This window comes from Ochotona curzoniae, unplaced genomic scaffold (genome assembly GCF_017591425.1).
Source record: "Ochotona curzoniae isolate NIBS_2020 unplaced genomic scaffold, NIBS_Ocur_1.0 scaffold_4701, whole genome shotgun sequence".
Lineage (NCBI taxonomy): Eukaryota > Metazoa > Chordata > Mammalia > Lagomorpha > Ochotonidae > Ochotona > Ochotona curzoniae.
The window spans coordinates 50,248,989-50,254,988 of NW_024467122.1; positions in this window are offsets into that span (position 1 = coordinate 50,248,989).

Genomic DNA, 6,000 nt, shown 5'->3' on the forward strand with positions numbered 1-6,000 from the left:
GCTGGACTATGAACAGATGAAAATCAAATTGAGTGAGAGATATTTCTACTCTGCTCGCACAAGATGGGAAAAAAAATCTAAGGAAAGAGGAAATGTAAAATGTAGAAAACCACCATGCAGTTATTGTTCCAAAGTGGATGAGGCAATGGAGGGCTCAGGCTCCAAGAACTGCTGAGCAGAACAACCTTCTCCCAGCGGGGGAAAACATGCCAGAAAGGCAGTCACAAGCGGTACAGGCTTCCACACTGGGCTTGTTCCACCAGCGCTGACGACATGCCAGGCAGAGGCAGGTTCAAGGCAGAAGCCACCCGGGACCTGCTCCAATGTGGGCTCCCAGGATGGGTTTTTGCAAAGTTTGCAAAGACTACATTATTTCATGCATAGCCCCCCAAGATCACCGTCTCCCACTTCATGCATCTCTGTCAGCACTTTGCAAGCTGAGCCAGACACATGTAGCTCCTCCAGCATAATGGAATCAGATCTGTGTGGGGAACTATTTCCAAAAAGAGTCTGCCTGCCCCCTGTAGTACAGAGTGGATACAGTGGGTAAAGTGATGAGTCACATCCCAGGAGAAAAGGACCAAACGACATCATGTCACTCAGCATGGTGTGCAGGTGAAAAACACATGAGTTATTTCTGGAATTTTCTACCTAATAATTTCAGGCCATTGCTTACTGCCAGGAAGTGAAGCTGTGGAAAGCAGCAGGTGGGGTGAGGGACGGGGGCACCTGTAGCCAAGATGCCTATAATCGCTCAGACAGATACCGGTTCTCCCTTCTTGAACCCAGTGGACCCTGAGGTGATGCAGCCTTCTCTGTCACAGCAGGAACAGTCTGGTGTGGAGCCCTGAGTCCCCAGGTAAGGTGTGCCACTCTCCTGGGCTGCCATGCTCTGGAGACAGATATAGATATACATCAATGAAGAGTTTGGAAGCAAACGAAAATTACCAATAATGTATTTTTTAAATTCTGACCAACTAGACTAGGGGAAAGATTGCATCCATTTGCACTAAAGAAAATGATAGTATACAAGTGGCATTGACTGGAGACAGTCAAGAAGTAGGCAGCCAGTGAAGGGGAGGGTGCACCTTGCTGTGGATTATGACAAACAGCATGATATTATACAGATGTTCATTGGAGCCAGAGTTGTGGCACAGAGGATAAAACTGACAGCAGCAGCATTGACATTCATATGGGTGCTGGTTCAAGTCTGAGCTGCTCCACCTCCAATCCAGCTCCTTGCTGGTAGCCTGGAAAAGCAGAGAAAAATCACCCAAAGGCCTCTGAATCCATGTGGGAAACTTGAAGAAGCTCCTGGTTCCTGTCTTCAGATTTGCTCAGCTCCAGCCATTGTGGCCATTTAGGGACTTAATCAGTGGATGGAAAGTTCTCTCTCTCTCTCTCTCTCTCTCTCTCTCTCTCTCTAACTTGCCTTTCAAATAACTAAATCTTTAAAAGGAATGTTAGTGGGCTATGTGTGATGCCTCAGTGGCTAAAAAATCTCACCTTGTAACCACTGGGATCCCATATGGATGCCAGTTCATGTCCTGGTTACTCTACTTCCCATCCAGCTTCTTGCCTATGGCCTGGGAAGGCAGTAGAGGACGGGCCAAAGCCTTGGGAACTTGAACCCATGTGGGAGAACCAGAAAAGGTTCCTGGCTCCTGGCTTTGCATCATCTGAGCTCTGGCTGTTGCCGTTATTTGGGCAGTGAACCAGCAAATAAAGAATCTTTCTCTCTGTCTCTCCTTTTCTTGGCATATCTGCCTTTCCAAGAAAAAATATTTTTTTAATCTAAAATAAGTAAATAAATAAAATAGAATTTATATTTTTGTGGGATTTGCTTCTTGTTCTATATAAATATTTCCTTTTGTACCTACTTTTGTGTTAACTTTACGAGCCTTGCCTTCCAAAGGACCTAGCCTTTTTTTTTTTTTTAAGATTTATTTTATTTTTTATTGGAAAGGCAGATATATAGAGAGAAGGAGAGACAGAGACGAAGATCTTCCATCCAATGGTTGTTGTTTTTTTTTTTTAAGATTTATTTTATTTGAAAAGTGGATATACAGAAAGGAGAGACAGAGAGAAAGATCTTTCATCCAATGATTCACTCCCCAAGTGAGCGCAACGGCCGATCTATGCCGATCCGAAGCCAGGAGCCTCTTCCGGGTCTCCCACACGCGGGTGCAGGGTCCCAAAGCTTTGGGCCGTCCATATGGGATCCCGGGCGTGCAAGGCGAGGACCTTAACCACTGCGCCATCGCGCCGGGCCCTCTTCCATCCAATTGTTCACTCCTCAAGCGGCCATAACGGCTGAAGCTGAGCCAATCCGAAGCCACGAGCCAGGAGCTCTTCTGGGTCTCCCACACAGGTGCAGGATCTCAAGGCTTTGAGCTGTCCTCCACTGCTTTCCCAGGCCACAAGCAGGGAGTTGGATGGGAAGTTGAGCTGCTGGGATTGTAACTGGCATCCGCATGGGATGCCAGCACATTCAAGCTGAGGACTTTAACCGCTACGCTATTGTGCTGGAGCCAGGACCTAGCCCTTGTGTCACACCATTCCCAGAAGTGCCTACAGCAGCAGCGTCAGTATCATCCTCCAAGCCCATGAGGCAGGCACTGCGATATCCTCACTTTACAAATGGGAAACTGGCTGACCCTAGGAACCTAGTGAGGAGGCTGAGCAGGCACGAAGGAGCCTCCTCTCCCTCCTTTCCCTGCCTCTTCTCCTCCACCCTCTCCCCTCCTAGTCCTTCTCTCCTCTCTCTGCCCTGGAGTAACTCTCAATGGCAATGCCATGGGAGGAAGGCAGCGGATGGGCATGGAGGAAGAGGCAGGACTAAGCTCAGCTGAGTCTCAATCCCAGGCTAAAGAGCTGAAGCAGGTAATGGCCCAGGTGGCAAGATGTGTGGCATGAGGCAGGGATGACACATGATTCAGCATTTGGCATTAATTACCAAGCCAGGATGAAAGCGGGCGGGTCTGGGCCCTTGCCTCATGAGGAAGTGGTGATTGACTCTGTTGACAAGTGCAAAAGGGCCACGTCCTGGGCAGGCTTGCTCAGGACCTAGCAGGGATGGGGCCTCTCCGCTCAGTCCAGGGCCTGCGCTGCAGCCAGTGCGCCCTTCCCACCACGTCTAGTCCCCCTGCTACCCTGGGTCTCTTGCCTGACAGTGCCTGTCTGTGTGTTTTGTTTGTTTGTTTAAGATGAATTCATTTTTATTGGAAAGGCAGATATACAGAAAGAAGGAGAGACAGAGAGGAAGATCTTCCATTTGCTGTTTCATTGCCCAAGTGGCCATAGCAGCCAGAGTTGAGCTGATCTGAAGCCAGGGGCCAGGAGCCTTCTCCAGGTCTCCCACATGAATTCAGGGTCCCAAGGCTTTAGGCAGTCTTCAACTGCTTTCCCAGTCCACAAGCAGGGAACTGGATGGAAAGTGGAGCAGTCGAGACACAAACCGGCACCCATATGTAATCTCTGCACGCACTAGGTGAGGACTTTAGCCACGAGGCTATTGCACCAGGCCCTGTGTTTTAGGACCTAGGATGTTAACACTGGAGACTCCGGAGGGCTGAAAGCAGGTACTGATTCCAGAGCGGAGCCCCTGGAATCTCAGGCCATAGTGGCGCAGAAGAGCCATAGACACCCAGTGCCCAGTTGATCGTCCTCGGGCGGAGGCGACCACGGCAGGTACGTGAGCCTCACATGGAGTTAGGCAACAGAAGCATGTCCCAAGAACTCCCAGCGCACCAGGGCCAAGCCGCCTCCCAATTCCTGTGCCTCACCCCACAAGGCGCTAGTGAGGCTGTCCCCACCCTCACTCCACCCTGGTATTTTTCTCCTTCTGACCTCCCTTCCACAAACCTTCCACACACTAGAAACTTAAAGCATATGTACTTTTGTATTCCAGCTCCCAATCCTAAAAGACAGATTGAGCTTTTGATGCACTTTTTCCATCTTTAAAAAAATCTTTAAGATTTTATTTATCTTGAAAGGCAGAGTTCCAAAGAGAGAGAGAGGAAGAAACAGAAAAAGAGACAGAGAAGTTTCATCCACTGGCTCACTCGCCAAATGGCTACACTGGCCGCAGAGGGGAGACACTCCTGACGCTGGGACTTGGAGGAGTGGTGGGACCTCCTAACCAAGGCTACAATATTTCGCAGGATTCTGTACAATTTCAACCTGGAGTGGTGGGGTAGGCGTTTGGGCCAGCAGTTGAGATGGTTGGCTTGGGATGCCCACACCTCTTATCAGGTGCCTGGGTAGAAGGGAGGGGAACACCTCCCACAGGGCCTGTCCCTTTAAGGACACCAGAGGACAGCACTGCAATCAGAGGTGTCAAAAAAGCCAAAATGCCAGAGGGCTAGGGTTCTAAAAACCTTGCTTTCAACATTTAAAATATGGGACTTTGAATGTGGGTGCATCTTGAATTCAAAGCAAAATGACTTCATTGTCCCATTTATGCTGAAAATATCTGCTGCATAGGACCTTTCTTTGCATAATCAGGCATTACAGGTACATTTTTAAAATTATTTATTTGTATATTTATTTATTTATTCATTTGACAGAGTTATAGAGGAAGAGAGGGAAGAAGTATGGGAGGAGAAAGAGAGAGACAGAGATTTTTTTCTATCTGCTGGTTTACTCTCCAAATGGCTGCAACAGCCACGGCTGGACCAGGGCAGAAGCCATGAGCCAGGAGCTTCATCCAGGTTTCTCAGGTGGGTGCAGGGCTTCAAGTACTTGGGCCATCTTCTGCTGCTTTCCCAGGTGCGGGAAGAGCTCATCTCCAGCCACTGCAGCCTTCTGGGGCATGAAGGAGCAGATGAAAGATCTCTCTCTATCTCTGTTAACTCTGACTTTCAAGTTAAATAAATAAATCTTTAATTTTTTATTTTTTTAAAAATTATCCCTCTCATACCTACTTAAAAACTGTACGAATCTAAAATTATGCATTCATTTCTCTGGTATGTTTCAGAAAAGTGATGGCCTCAAAGCGGCAAAGCAAGAGGTGGTCTTTCCAAGGGAAGCAGGAAGCCTGAGGGCTTGGATTCACTGCAAACAACCCTTTGTCACTCCCCGGACCCACACAGATGCACAAAGGGCTTTGTCAGCAGCGGCAAGGACTGGCTGGTACTTCAAATAAATAAAATACATCTTTAAGAAAAAAAAAAGAAATACTACAAGCCAAATAGAGAGACTTAGAGGAAACACAGACAAGGAAAAAATAAAAAGAAAAAATTTTTAATGAATTATAATTAATGTCTAATGTCTTCCTGAGATATAAAGATGATACACCTATTTTAAAAAGGTAGGGGGAGATGCCATTGAGTGGCACATTTAGAGAGTATAAAGGGCCCCTGTACACTGAGAATATGAGGGCAGAAGGAAACAAAATCAATGGAAGAATTAGATGGTAAAATTAAAAACAGCTCTCTAGAAAGCTAACCCCACTACAAAGTTATACAAACAGAAAATCTAAGAAACTTCAGAAAATGGTGCCAGGAAGTCCAATGTTTTTCCACGGGGAGTTCTAGGAGTGGTTAATCGGGGAAACAATTAGAGCAAAGTATGAAAGAAATAATGAGAGTATTACACAACCAGGAAAGTCTCCAGATTTAAAAGCTCACTGAGTACACAGAGTACTCAGCAAATTAACGAAGGCCTTCAGCCAAGTCCAGGATCATGATGTTTCAGGAGCCTAGGGGGGAAAAAAGGCTCATGCAAGAGCCTCTTCCAGTCTCCCACACGGGTGCAGGGTCCCAAGGCTTTGGGCCATCTTCTACTACTTTCCCAGGCCACAAGCAGGGAGCTGGATGGGAAGTAGAGCATGCAGGACATGAACTGGCATCCATATGGGATTCCAGGGCATGCAAGGTAAGGATTTAGCCACTAGGTCATCATGCTGGGCTCAGAAACATGAATTTTTTTTAAAGATTAAAACAATTTTTTTAATTGGAAAGACAGACTTACAGAGAGAAGGAGAGACAGAGAAAAAGA